At 37.8% G+C, this 14,116-nt stretch overlaps 1 protein-coding gene across 3 annotated transcripts in view; it reads right to left on the reverse strand.

Moving 5' to 3' along the window:
- Positions 1 to 14,116, reverse strand: part of FBXL7 (F-box and leucine rich repeat protein 7) — a 421,273-nt gene that overhangs the window by 292,246 nt on the left and 114,911 nt on the right. The gene's annotated exons all lie outside the window — the stretch shown is intronic.

The following is a 14,116-nucleotide window of genomic DNA, read 5'->3' on the forward strand; positions in this document are numbered from 1 at the left end:
GAAAAGCAGAAGGATCAGAGAGAGACAGAGAGAGACAGAGGGAAATTTGAAGATGTTATGATGCTGGCTTTGAAGATGAAGGAAGAGGCCATGAACGAAGCTGGAAAAAACATGGAGTGGATTCTCCCCTAGAGACTCTGGAAGAAACACCTCCCTGCCAACACCTTGATTTTAGTCCTCTGAGACTCATGTAGGGCTTCTGACCTCCACGACTGTAAGATAACAGGTTTAGTGGTGATTTGTTACAATAGCAACAGGAAATAAATGCATTAAGTGTTAGGGTAGTTTGTTACACGATAATAGACAACCAGAACACAACTCTCCCTGCCATCACACCTCCTTGCATGCCTATGTTCAAACAAATCTTTACCTTGCTAATTCTTGTTCATCATTCAGAACCTCAGCTTAAATTTTTACTTGTAGGCATATACTGAAGAATATATTCTCAGCATGTAATTTATATCTGAGATTATATAACATCTGAGTCCCTACAAGATGAAAAGTTCCAGAAGGTGAGGTCTATTTGGTCTATTTGGCTCACCAAAGAATCCCCATTCTGCATGTGCAATACCTGGCATTCTGTAAATATTCGATGTAAATGAATACAGAATGAATTAGAATATAAATAATGTATTGGAGCAAAGGCAACTATAAGCAAGACGAAAAGACAACCCTCAGAATGGGAGAAAATATTTGCAAATGAATCAATGGACAAAGCATTAATCTCCAAAATATATAAACAGCTTATGCAGCTCAATATTAAAGAAACAAACAACCCAGTCAAAAAGTGGGCAGAAGACCTAAATAGACATTTCTCCAAAGAAGACATAAAGATGGCCAAGAGGCACATGAAAAGCTGCTAAACATCACTAATTATTAGAGAAATGCAAACCAAAACAGCAATGAGGTATCACCTCACACCGGTTAGAATGGGCATCATCAGAAAATCTACAAACAACAAATGCTGGAGAGGGTGTGGAGAAAAGGGAACCCTCTTGCACTGTTGATGGGAATGTAAATTGATACAGCCACTATGGAGAACAGTATGGAGGTTCCTTAAAAAACTAAAAACAGAATTACTACATGACCCAGCAATCCCACTACTGGGCATATACCCAAAGAAAACCATAATTCAAAAAGACACATGCACCCCAATGTTCACTGCAGCACTATTTACAATAGCCAGGTCATGGAAGCAACCTAAATGCCCATCGACAAACGAATGGATAAAGAAGATGTGGTACATATATACAATGGAATATTACTCAGCCATAAAAAGGAACGAAATTGGGTCATTTGTAGAGATGTGGATGGACCTAGAGACTGAAGTAAATCAGAATGAGAAAAACAAATATCATATATTAATGCATATATGTGGAATCTAGAGAAATGGTACAGAAGAACCAGTTTGCAAGGCAGAAATTGAGACACAGATGTAGAGAACAAACATATGGACACCAAGGGGGGAAAGCAGTGGGGGGGGGGGGATGAATTGGGAGATTGGGATTGACATGTATACAGTAATATGTTTAAAATAGACAACTAATAAGAACCTGCTGTATAAAAAATAAAATAAAATTCAAAAAAAACCTTACATTAACACATCATCAAAAAAAATGAAATAATGTATTGGAGCCTTAGTTTGTAAATGTACATAAAGAAGATAAACTGTTAGAAGTGTGTTCAACTAATGGAAAAAAGTTTTAAGAACAGAAAATTCTTTTAAAACTTATTATAAAAAAGTCCATGAAAGGAAGTGATGGCTGCCTAGATGGGGGCTGAATGCATATTTGAGCATCAGGGAGGAAAAAAATAGCAAGGTTGACCTTTACCCAAAAATATTAACCAACAGTGAAAAAAATCAAAGAATTGAATTTTTGATCATATCACATTCAGCAAAATCCCCAAAAACAAAAAAAAACTGACCAAAGAGACATTCACACCCTTACAGAAAAAGAATCAAATTGAATTTTCTATAAATTGCCTCTTTAACATGGAAAGTTGGACAATATTGGAAAACACTGTCCCTCAGTATCTGCAGGAGATTGGTTCCCGGAGTCCCCACATGTATCAAAATTCATGGATGCTCAAGTCCCTTACATAAAGTGGTATCGTATGTAATCTGTGATTCTCAGCGATAACCCTTGATGATATCTTGAAATATGCCCCCTCACTCGTTTTCCTTTAAGAATATAATCCTAGGGACAATTGGGATCACATAAGAAATGATGCTTCAGAATCTGCATTTTTCATAAATGTTTTTTTACATCATTAAACATTGTTTGCTAACATGTTTTTAATAGCTTAACAGGACTTTTACACACAAATGTCTCAATAAAATATTTTACCAACATGTTTATATTATAAAAGTTAAGAAACTATAACTACAAATAAAACTCAAGACTTGTAAGGTAATTTCCTAGTGTGAAATTCCTAGATCAAAGTCCGTATACATTTTTTAAGGCTCTTGATTCACATGTATCAGCATTTTCTGATTGTGAGGTATAATAAAAGAAGTTTGAGAAATAAAATATGCTACTTGAAGATTAACAACATAGACTAACACATCAAAAGCTCTGAGAAGTCCAGCAATAAAAAAGAAACCTGTGTTGAACTTAGCTTAATAGAAAGATAAATATTTTGAACAATATATTTTCTACCCCATACGGCATGAACTACCCCATGAATGTGCTGGTGGTCTCCTTTAGCTTTATGACCACTTCTGTTTTTATGCTTTGAAAGGTTCTTCTACCCCAAGATCATAAAACAAGTCATCTATATATAATTTGAACTTTTAAATCTTTCGTCCATCAAGAATTTATTTTGGCATCAGGAGCACCTTAGGTTCTCCATGTTCCTTTTTTTTAAAATAAGAAGCTGATTTTCCTGTTAGGAATACTGACAAGGCTTATCTCCCTTCTCCAGTTATAATGCCATCTTTATCATATCCTAAATGGCCACAGATAACTCAATCTACCTTGAGCTCTCTGTTCCATTACACCAAGCTCCACCATACCACACTTCTTAAATATTTGTAAATGCAGAATATATTTTCGTGACACTAAGGAAATGGTACTTTCATTACTCGTTTCCAAAATTTTTCTTGGATAGTCTCACATGCACATGTATGAATTCAACAAATGAGTTCAACATATAAGTAATTCAACATCCATACGCTGATACATATGTAATTGAACTGAATTCATCATGCACATACGGTAGGTACATATAGATGTTGGATTTATTCTTCTAGGTTAAGAAAGTAGAATTTGGTCAAGTTTCAAAATTAAAATCATATTGGGGGACTTCCCTGGTGGTCCAGTGGTTCCAAACGCAGAGGATGTCGGTTCGATCCCCAGTGGGGCAACTAGGATCCCACATGCCGCGAGGCAACTAAGCCCACGTGCCACAACTAGTGAGCTTTCGTGTCACAACTGGAGAGAAGCCCGCACACCGCAACAAAGAGCCCGCACACTGCAGCGAAAGAGCCCGCGTGCCACAACTAAGACCTGATGCAGCCAAAAAATAAACAAATATATATTTTTAAAAATCGCATTGGGATTTTCATAATAATTATGCTGAGTTCATTTAGGGGAGACTTTTCCATACAAAGTCCTCTTGTCCCAGAACAAGGCTGGATATGGAACTTACGTAAAGTGACTGTGATTAAGCTGATGAAATTAAACCAGCTAATATGCAGAGGGACTCACACTGAATATAATTTTTAAATTCAATCCGCATGACCAACATGAAGTAGATAATATTATTATTCCTGGTTCACAGAGAAGAAAATTAAAGCTATGTAACTTGGGTCACATATATATGGGGAGTTAACAAAATCACAAAATTTTTGTTGTACAGGTTTTTTTCCCCTCTCATTCAGATTAAATGAAGAGTTCAATCTCCAACTTCATTTTCCAAATACATCCATTAACCAGAATTTAGCTCTGTAAATCTCTGCGATTGGATGAATTCACTTCCCAATCTCCATCCTGACCAGTTCCAATCCAGCAAGACAAAACATCTGAACTTTATAGTTTCCTAGTTTCTAGGAAATAGAATATAGCTGGCAAAAGATAATCTGAGGTCAAGGTTGGTTCTAGGATAATTCTTTTTAAAAAAGTAAAGAACAATATTATTTTCTTTTTTAGGAATGGTTTTTCTAACATTTTCTTCATAAGAAGTCAGTGAACCCAAAGAATATGAGCACGTTTGTTAAGTGGCCAATTCAGCCATATTTTGTGCCAATAAAATGAAACTTACTTCTCCAATTTCATCAGTTAAAGAACCACAGGCTCTAATTTGGTACTTTGAGATGTCAGTAAATGAAGAATTGAAACAATTCAATGTATTGAGGTTAAAAGAGATTAAAAAGGGATTTAATAAAATTAAATTGGTGAGGGGAAAGAACATATTTTCCTCGTCCCTTAAAATTGAGGTTGCAAGGAGGGGTGCTGAATAGCCCTAGAATTCTTAGATTTCTAAGTTTATTTCATTTGCTGATCTAAAATGTTAAAAAACTTTCTGAGAGAAACTGGTTGTTTATAGAGCTAGTATTCAGACAACTTAAACTTTTGGTTTAAAATAGTAAAACATATGAAAACATAGAAACTAGACATATCTTCTGTTCTATCTTCCTTTCAACATGCCTATTCTGCTCTAAAAAGTTGTTTGTCCCTTTAACACAAAAGGCAACTGAAAACACATCGATGGCAAATATTCCCATGATGTACCTCAAGTTTCCCTAAGCAATAGCATTACTCTTTTTTCTAAAAAGTAACTATGCTTCTCACAGATTACTTTGGTTTTGCACAGCTTTTGTCGGTACGGTCTTTATGACTATAGTTGGAAAGTTAATCAAGAGGTCTACTCCTCCTTAAAATCTTGACTAACAACCCAGTCATTCATTCAATAAACATGTATTAAATGTTTATTACATGTCAAATACTGTGGTAGCCACAGGGCATACAAAGCTGGATAAAACACAGTTCTTTCCTCAAAGAAGTTCAAGCTAGTGCAGGAAGGACACCGTGGAGGTATGAATTGAAGCATATACAAAATGCTTATGCAGTTGACATCTCGATTGAGCTGTAGCCTATTACTTGTCACTGCTACAGAGCATGCATATCTGAGCATATTTGGAGATCTGATGGGGCAGGCCCAACAGAGGTGATAGGTTTGGTTGCTGAGTAGTAGAAAACTCTTAGTAGCAAATGAAATTTCATACTATAAGAACATATGTATAGAGCAATGATTTATAATATACAATACTATAAATTGGTAAAATCAGTGTATACTGTTACTTTAAGAAATACTTTTACCCCTGCTCTAACTTTACTCAAAGTGAGCCCACAGCAGCAGGAACCCCTTGCTTGATTCCCAGATTTATGTCTTGAATATATTTCTCCACTAAAAGGCCCCAGACTCTTTGGGGCATGACTTATTCTGTGTCTTGGGCGGAAGAAAAGAAAATAGGATGGACATTCTTTTGTGGCCAGAAAGCAAGGATGGTTTTATAGCATGAAGGACAGGGCTGGAAGGGCAAAGGAGATGCTTAAAGGTTTTTCACAGAAGTTGTGAAAAGCCAAAGACCAAAAAGATCCACTTTTTGATCAAAAAGAGAATAATAATTATTAATAATCAGAACAAAGTGAGAGTTTGTAATTAGAGTCAAAAGAGAAAAGGTAATATAAGTTGCATAAGTCACTATAAGTTATATAAAATACTGTTATATACAACAGAAGATAAACATAATAGAATACTTAAATTTGGGCGAAAGTTAATGGTAAGGGAGTGTTCGTTGACGGATTCTTTAGAAGTTGGCTTTAGTTGTATCTGTGTAAGTCGAGTGACTACAAAGAAGGCAAGCGAACAGTCTCAAGAGTGAGTCCATCACTGATTTCTCTAGGAAATTCCCTCCCTCCAAGAATTTTGTGAGTTTGGTAAAGACTGACTAGCGATTTTCAGGGACACAGGACAGCGTCACTTTGGGCACCACTACCCCACAGGTTGTTGGAGTATCTCCCCAGCTCCACGATTCCTTCTTCTTTCCATCATCTCCCTCTTCCCTCCCCTGGATTCCCCCTGTGTCTCCTTCCTCTGAAGCTCAGAATCTCTACTGTGCAGAGGAATCTAGCTTTCTAAAGCCCACATCGGGAAACTCACTCAAACACATGCAGTTATTTGGAAGAACAAATGTCCTCCAGTGTACCAAGTGGCCAACCCCACCCTGGAAGGCAGTAGCAGTTATAAACAGCTGAAAACTCCCCAGTTATAATTATTGACTGTATTACTATCTGCTTCCCACAGACTGCATCCTTATAACAATTCTTCAGTCGCCTCTTAATGATCACAAAGAATTTCTAAATTACTTGTATATTATTCCCTCCATAATGTGGGTTTTCTATATTTTTTAGGAATACATAGAATGTACAGGAATGTCCTTTACAACTCAAGTGCTTTTCTCTCATTTATTAATCAGCCTAACAGCCTTGGGAAGTCAGGGACTTCCTGAGGAAGTTAGTTTATCCTCAGGAAGTTATTTCCTGGTCAAAGAGGAAGTAAACAGACATGTTAACCCGAGTTTTAAGGTCAGATTCTGTCCATGACTGTAAAGGGCAAATATTTCCAACATCAGGATATTTGTCCTAAAACGTTGGTTCCCAACTTCCTCCATATTCTTTCTTTGCCTGAGATGAGCTCAGAAGTTGGTTCCTGAGTGTAAAACCTTCCAAATAACCCAAACAAAGAAGGTGGGTGCACAGTGTCACAGAATGATAGCCTATTTGTCACTGACAACCCCAATTATATGGGATCCACGGAAAACCTAATACAAAGAATGTGCAGTCACTCCATAACTAACCGTTTCAGTGAAAGAGTGGGTGTTCAACGCACTTTTTGACCCTATTCAACGCTGCCAGAGAAAGGTCTGTTCAGAAGCCTCCACTTTCCCCCACGTAAGCCCAAATGGATTTTTCTTCACAATCTAACATGCCATGCTGTATCACCCTCTCCACCCTCCTCCACCTTCTACCCACACAGCAAAAGCCAAGTCCCGGGTTCCCAGGATGCCTTTCCCAACTCCTCCAGCTACAGCACTTCTTCAGATCACTTGTTGGGACACAATCCCATACTACCCCAAACTACTATTTAACTGTTTCATAAGTGTTTATTTCCCCCAGTAATTGTGAAAGTTCTGGAAGCAGTGGATCTTGTCATAAAATCGAATCCCTCAGGGAACCAAAACAGCTAATAGCAATATTGTGAAGGATGATTGTTTATGGTGTTAGAGAATGATGGAGACTCAAGAGCTGCAGGTTGGGGTTCCAATTAAATCCGTTAAACCCAAAGTTAGTTTTGAAAATTCTTCAGGCAGAAGAAGGGTAGGGATCATTCTCTGTGCTACCAGTTTGGGACTAACATACATTTTGTAGCCCCCAATCAGGGCCTAAACAAATGTATCTGAACCTAGATTACATCCTTTTATAAGTTCCCATCTAGTTAAATTACTGAAATTACTGATATCTTAAGAATGATCCAAGCTTTTATTACAAACACACTTAGTTGTACTTAGATGAGTCAGAATGTCTATAGTTGAAATATATTGATTATTTGAGTGCCTTTTTACAAGTTACAAGATGTAGGTGAAGGAAATAAACATAGAATTTTGCACATGAGATTAGAATACTAAAGATCTGAGAAATTCTGGCTGTCTCAAGTATTACTTTAAAATGTCCTTAAACACACAACACATACACACACACTCACAGAAAAACTTAATTTCCTTCTGAGACTATTAAATGACATTTTTGCCATTCTGGATAATTCATTTGAGAAGATAATTCCCTCAAGAAATTAAACTTATTTCTTGAGTCTGAGACGGTATTTATAATTTTAATGTACATCTCTAGGCTTACATAACCATTTTCTGGATATTGAATTGATGAGCTTTCCTCTGCTTAAACTAACCCTCAGATGCAAATGTGACTTCCTTATTAAATTGGGCACATTAAATCTATGAAATGTTCAAATCGCCAGATGTAATTGGTGCAGTTTTTCAAAAGTCACCTAACTTACAATTAAGCAGTCGCTTCAACCATAAAGGAAATTTGATCAGGAAGCAGTAAGGTGCTAATTTAATTACCAAAACACATTAAGCTTCAAAGCTAAAGCCTTGCAAGGCATTCCTAAATGATCCTGAAATTTTAGAGATAGTTAAGTTTAAAATTTAATTTTTAAAGGCAAAACAAAGCTCTATAATAATCAGTCATCACCTTCCTCATATACTGAATAAAAGTTCCTAAACACCAGTTTTTGATTTTGGAATCTCTTCCTCCCCATAAGGTCCTCCACCCTACCTTCCAATTTGGATAAATGTCATTTTATAACTATTTTATTTATTTATCTATCTATCTGTGCCGCACAGCATGTGGATCTTAGTTCCACGACCAAAGGGCGAACCCGCGCCCCCTGCAATGAAAGCGCAGAGTCAAGCACTGGACCGCCAGGGAAGTCATCCCTTTATAACTATTTCAAAAGAGATTTCTTCAGCGTCATTTTCTTTCTCCAGTTCTTTATATTCCTCTTCCTATGTTATCACTCTATTTGCTCCTGTGTCATAGATAGAATTTCATTCAACTGTAATAGACTGCTTCAAGGTACATTTCCATTCTTCCAAGGCACATGGTCTGAGATTGGTATCTACCACTTGTGTGCATTTCCAATTTAAGAATAATTCCATGGCTCAGTTTTAAAGGGAAAACAAGCAATACAACTATTCAGTACTTTTATATTACATACACTATAGACCCCATATCATGATTAACTTACATATCAATTTCAAACCCTAACTCTGTCTGGTGCAGTCTGTTAAGGGCACAGTTATGGTAACCGGAAAACTAAGCCTTCAACAGTGCCGTAACAAGCAACTTGGAATGTTGACTTTTGCTTTCTATAACTGAGGATTTGAAGTCATTTTCTAGACTATACATGGACACAAAAGTGTTTCCATGCAGAATATCAGCAATCTAGACACGATTATGAGTTGGCTTTTGAAAAGGTACTTCTCATAAGTACTTTCAAAATATACTTTGATATAAACTTATAACAATGACTAGTATGAAATTCTCATTACTTTTGCATGACAATTACAAAACAAGCATTAAGAATAAATCTTAGCACTCAGCACTCAAAGCCTATCTTTGCTACTCACCAGTTTTACACGACTTTGGGCCACCCTGATTCTTCCCCAGTCTCCCTGTTTTCATCTGCCAAATGGAAACATTTATGCCTACGTCACAAGAGAAGTGTGACGATGAAACAAAGATGAATGGAATAATGCTCATGAAAGTACTAGTAAGAGCCTGAAATAAGTGTCCGAGAAATGTCTGTTGAATTTGTTGGATAGTCAAAAAGCCTTTTTGGGAAACAGAATCTACCTTGAGTTAAAAGTATCATCTTTCTCTTCTTGAGTGATTCATGTGAATCTTGCCTGAGGAGTACATTCAAGAAGTAAAAAGATAATATAAAGAAGACAAAGAGAATAAAAGCAAAGCCAAATGCCTGGACATTTTAAAAATAACTCTATTTAGAATTGGTCTAAATTGGACACTGAAAACATGAGAACCCAGGACTGTATAAATAAACTGGTGATTTTAGGTTCACGGAAAGAATATCACCTCAAATTCTTCATAAATCAACTCATTTCGGATGAAATATTTTAAAATGAACTTCTTTCAGGGAGTTAATTAAATGGGCAATTTCACAATGTAATGTTATGCTGATCTACTAAAAGGCTATTTTATAATCATGAGCTGACAAAGGTAGTGTCTCCATCTCTGGAAGCGAATCTACTTAAGTAGGTTGAGATCCTTTTGCCATTTGAAGCAGCTCCCCTCCTCCCACTGGAAGGACTGATCTATTGGGGCTCAACAGTCTTTCTCAAACTCTTCCAAACAGCCCGCCTCAGCTTTGCAACCAGCTCAAAATAGGCAGCGAGAGATCGGGTGCACAAATGAGGGTTAAACAGCTTCATGCTCCAAAGGCAAAAGCTTTTTTAAAAGGTTATGCTTTTTTCTAATTGGACCATCTTTCACCAAAACATTACTGTGTCGGACTCCTGCTTGACAATGTATTAGGTGTGTAATCTTGAGCAAATCTCTTCAGTTCTCTGTGCCACAGGAATTTCTTTGTAGAACGACTGCAGTAGATCAGAAAATTGCCAAGGCTTTTTGTAGCTCTAAAAATTCTCGGATTCCACGGTTGCTCGGCTTGATAACCAACATGGTTAAACAGCCATCACACTTATAAATTGTGTTGTCCATGAGTTCAGTATCTAAACTTGAACGTGATTAAAGAGCAGCTGAGTGAAGCTGACTCTTCATCAGCCACAACTACATCTGGCCTTTGAACTAACCACTTCATTTTCCCCCAGCTCAAGAGAGGGCTGAGTTGTTGAGATACCACCCTTAAAGCCACACCCTCATGCCCACTGCCCCCCCTTCCCGCCCGCCCATTCCATGAAAGAAGCCTAAGCTCAGCTTCCTATTTCTAGGAAGCTTCTTCATGATCTAACCTAATCCAACCGATTCTGCTCACAGCTGGACATGACTTTCAAAGAGCTGAAGGTCAAAGGCCATCCTTTCCAGTACAAGAGAAAACACCCTGTGGGTGAGAAAGACAGAAAAAAATGGAAGAGAAAGAATACTAACACAACTGGAAAGAATTAAGCTATGGTTTATGATGTTGGAATGCAGATTTTGTTGGGGAAAAAATGGAAAGTTCTCCAGCTTTCTACACTTGAACCCAGACCCCCTACAGTATCAGGAAATCAGGAACTTAAACTGTCACAAGAAATATAATGGGTCTTAAAGAAAGCCTATACCTTATCAGAGAGAAAGCACTGCAGGCTGCCAACTGCTTGAAAGGGGTGTGGCTTTAGAGTCACAAATTAAGACGCATGAGATTTTGGAACAGAACACTACCATCAGGTAAAAAATGCCATTCTCTTTTGGATTAAAATCAAATTGTATCATCATCTGGGCCCACCATCCTAGGGGAATAGCCTTATGACCCGAAGCGGATCATACGCTGCAACTTTAGATAGCAAAGACATAAGCCCTTAGCAAAGAATCTGACTTGGAGGGAATAAATGTGATGCCTCAACCATTAGGGTTGGATGCTAACATGTTTAAAATCTGAACTGAGGTTAGCAACTATCCAAGAAAAGCTGAAAAATAAATTAATTAATTAAAAGGTTGGGAAATCTGTGGGTCTATAATCTCTCCCGTCTTCCAGAGCTTCATGGGAGAATATGCACGTACCATGACAGGTCAACTCTGCCAGGGCACCACATGCTGGGCTATGAACCCTCCTGGTCCAGGGATTTGTTATGATGGCTTTCAGGCCAGTTCTGGCCCCAAGGCCAGAGCAAATCAGGAGAAGCTTCCAGCCTCCAGCCCTGCACTTTGTACTGGCCAAGACTCAGCCTCTCACCTCTCAGAGTTGGGAGGTGGCATATTAAAAGAATGGTTTGTGATGGTTTAGATATAAGTCTGAAGGTCAGGCGGCGGCTCCCCAAAATCCTTTTTTCATGTGTAAAATTCAATGAGTTTTAGTAAATTTACTGAGCTGTGTAACTATCACCACAATCCAATTTTAGAACATTGCCGTCTCCCCAATAAGAGAGTTAATCACCGTCCCTGTTGCCAGCCCCAGGTTAGCACATGTTGTGTGTCCTTCCCTTCCCTCCACTCCCAGGTCCTCAGTTTATTATTTCCCAGCATACGCTGCATAGAGTGGTTACCCACGTGTTTCCCAGTAAGAGACAGTGCCTGGGCCATCAGCTACCCTGTGGAGGTTGGACACAAATGCACACATGTGCACACACACAGACACACACACACCACCACCCAGGGAGCTGACATACCACCTCCTCATCCAGCCCCTCAGGGAGAAGTCCAACACTGCTCCAAAATGCTTCCAACCCAGCTATTACAGGTACACTCACGGTTTTCAAAAGCTGCGGGAAAACAATATTATCCTCCACAAAAGATATCACGTTTAGAACTCAGTATCACTCAGACCTTTAAACTGAGATCCTCCCTGTGCTTCTTGAAGACAATACCCATGAATTCAGAGATGAAAAATCCTAAGAGGATCCAAGAACTGAAGAAAATAACCGTAATCATACAGCTTCCAGAAAGTCAGGCACACCACTTACCCAATATGCTTTTTAACATCAAAGGTTAAATATAGTCCTAGAAAACAGTGGAAAGAGAATCAAAGAAGCATTTTTAAATGTACTCTTGTTTAGCGTGTGTAAGAAATCGGTGTCCACTTTCTGTTTTCTTTTCTTTTGTCAGTGTGTTGCATACAGTGGTTACCTAGGTGTTTTCCGGTAGGAGGAACCGTTAATGCCATCAGGTAAATCCACCCTGTGGAGGTCAGAAAATGTGATGCCCTGACTGCTTGTCCTGAGAGGTGGACCTGGGCTCTGTCATCTGTGCACTGAGAAAATGAGCACTGGCTACTATGCTTCTATCTGGAAAAACTAGACCCCGTAATACGAGACCACTCTGTGGCAAACAACCCTGAAACACATTTTAATGTAACTAATACCCACATCAAATTCATTTTTTAATATTTTAAAATTTTCATTGATTGAAAAACAGTGGCAAAATGGATTCATGCAAATAAATAGCAAAACAACACATTCTTATAAAAATTTTTTAGATAAGCAAAAAATGGATCGCATCTTTCATAACGACGAGGTACTTCCACTTAACGAGTTCGGAAAAAACTCTATCAATTTAGCCCAGTTGCTAAAAATTCTGTTTCGTATCAACATCACACATTTTCCCATTTTTCTCTCCTGAAAACACACTGTGACCAAAATGTATGAAACACTGACTGGGCCTACACCAAAAGGATCTTCCTAAGAAAATGGCAAAACAAAAATGAAAAAATTTTTCATAGTTTTATAGTTTTTTTTGAAGCATAAAAGCAGACATTTTTAAAATGCATGAAATCCCATGGCCCCTTCCCCCAACCTTTGCAACAGAGCTCATATATTTTTGTATTTTCTATTTTTGAAAAGGAGAAAAAATATTAAGAGAACTTAAATCCGGATAGGGAAACCCAGAAGAATTATTTCACATACTTTTAACTTTCTATTTTCACAGCCACTCAAATTAGACAAATTACTGTGACAAGCGTGACTGTAAAATAATGGTGGAAAGAAGTGATAATCTTACAAAACACAGATTTCTGATTAGAGCAGATCATAAATCAATTAAATTGAAGTGATTTCCACTCTGGCTTTTAAGAATCAAAGCAAAGGTCTAAAATCAATTTACCCGATTTGCACATTACCTTAACTGAATTTCAAGAATGATCTAATCCCCATATTTGAACGAACAGGCACAAAATTAAAGCTGGATTGCTACCTGATTCTTCACTACATTAAGGAGAACACTCCAATCTGTTTTGCCGCAGAATGCTGGTAAAAACAACGCTAAGGCACTAAACACAAGGGAATACAATCCAGTTGTAAAAGCTATTTATCCATCAGTCTGGGGATAATTAACCCAGAGAAGGTAATTCTTATTTGAAACACACCAAGTCAAAGAATACCCAAAGAGAAGATACACACAACAGAAGTAGAGCATCATCATTAATGCATATCCTGTAATGCAGATCAAGAGCAATCGAACAACTGAGATGACCAACACCAGGCTCTGAGTGCGTTTCCCGGTATTACAAGCAGCAGAACTTAAGCCTCTGAAACAAGGACTGGAAATGTTGTTTCCACAACACCCTGCACACTAGGAAAGTAGGCTCTATACAGTGTCGTGAGAAAATCAGCTGACACCTCACAAGTCTTTCATTATAAACGGCATTCGTGTCTTCCATGGACCTTCATTCAACAATTCATTTAGGAAGAACCCTTCGTCAGAAAAGAAGTCATTTAAATGTGTTTCACATTAAAATAAAAGGAGCCGATTCCATAATTGGGTCAACTTTCCACTAAATAACTACAATAGAAACAATGATTTCCACACTCAAACGAGTAAGTAATAACTGAAAAGCTTCTCAACTATTGGGAAGCAATTAAATT

Source organism: Balaenoptera physalus, assembly GCF_965194825.1.
Source record: "Balaenoptera physalus genome assembly, chromosome: 3".
In the NCBI taxonomy this organism is placed as follows: domain Eukaryota; kingdom Metazoa; phylum Chordata; class Mammalia; order Artiodactyla; family Balaenopteridae; genus Balaenoptera; species Balaenoptera physalus.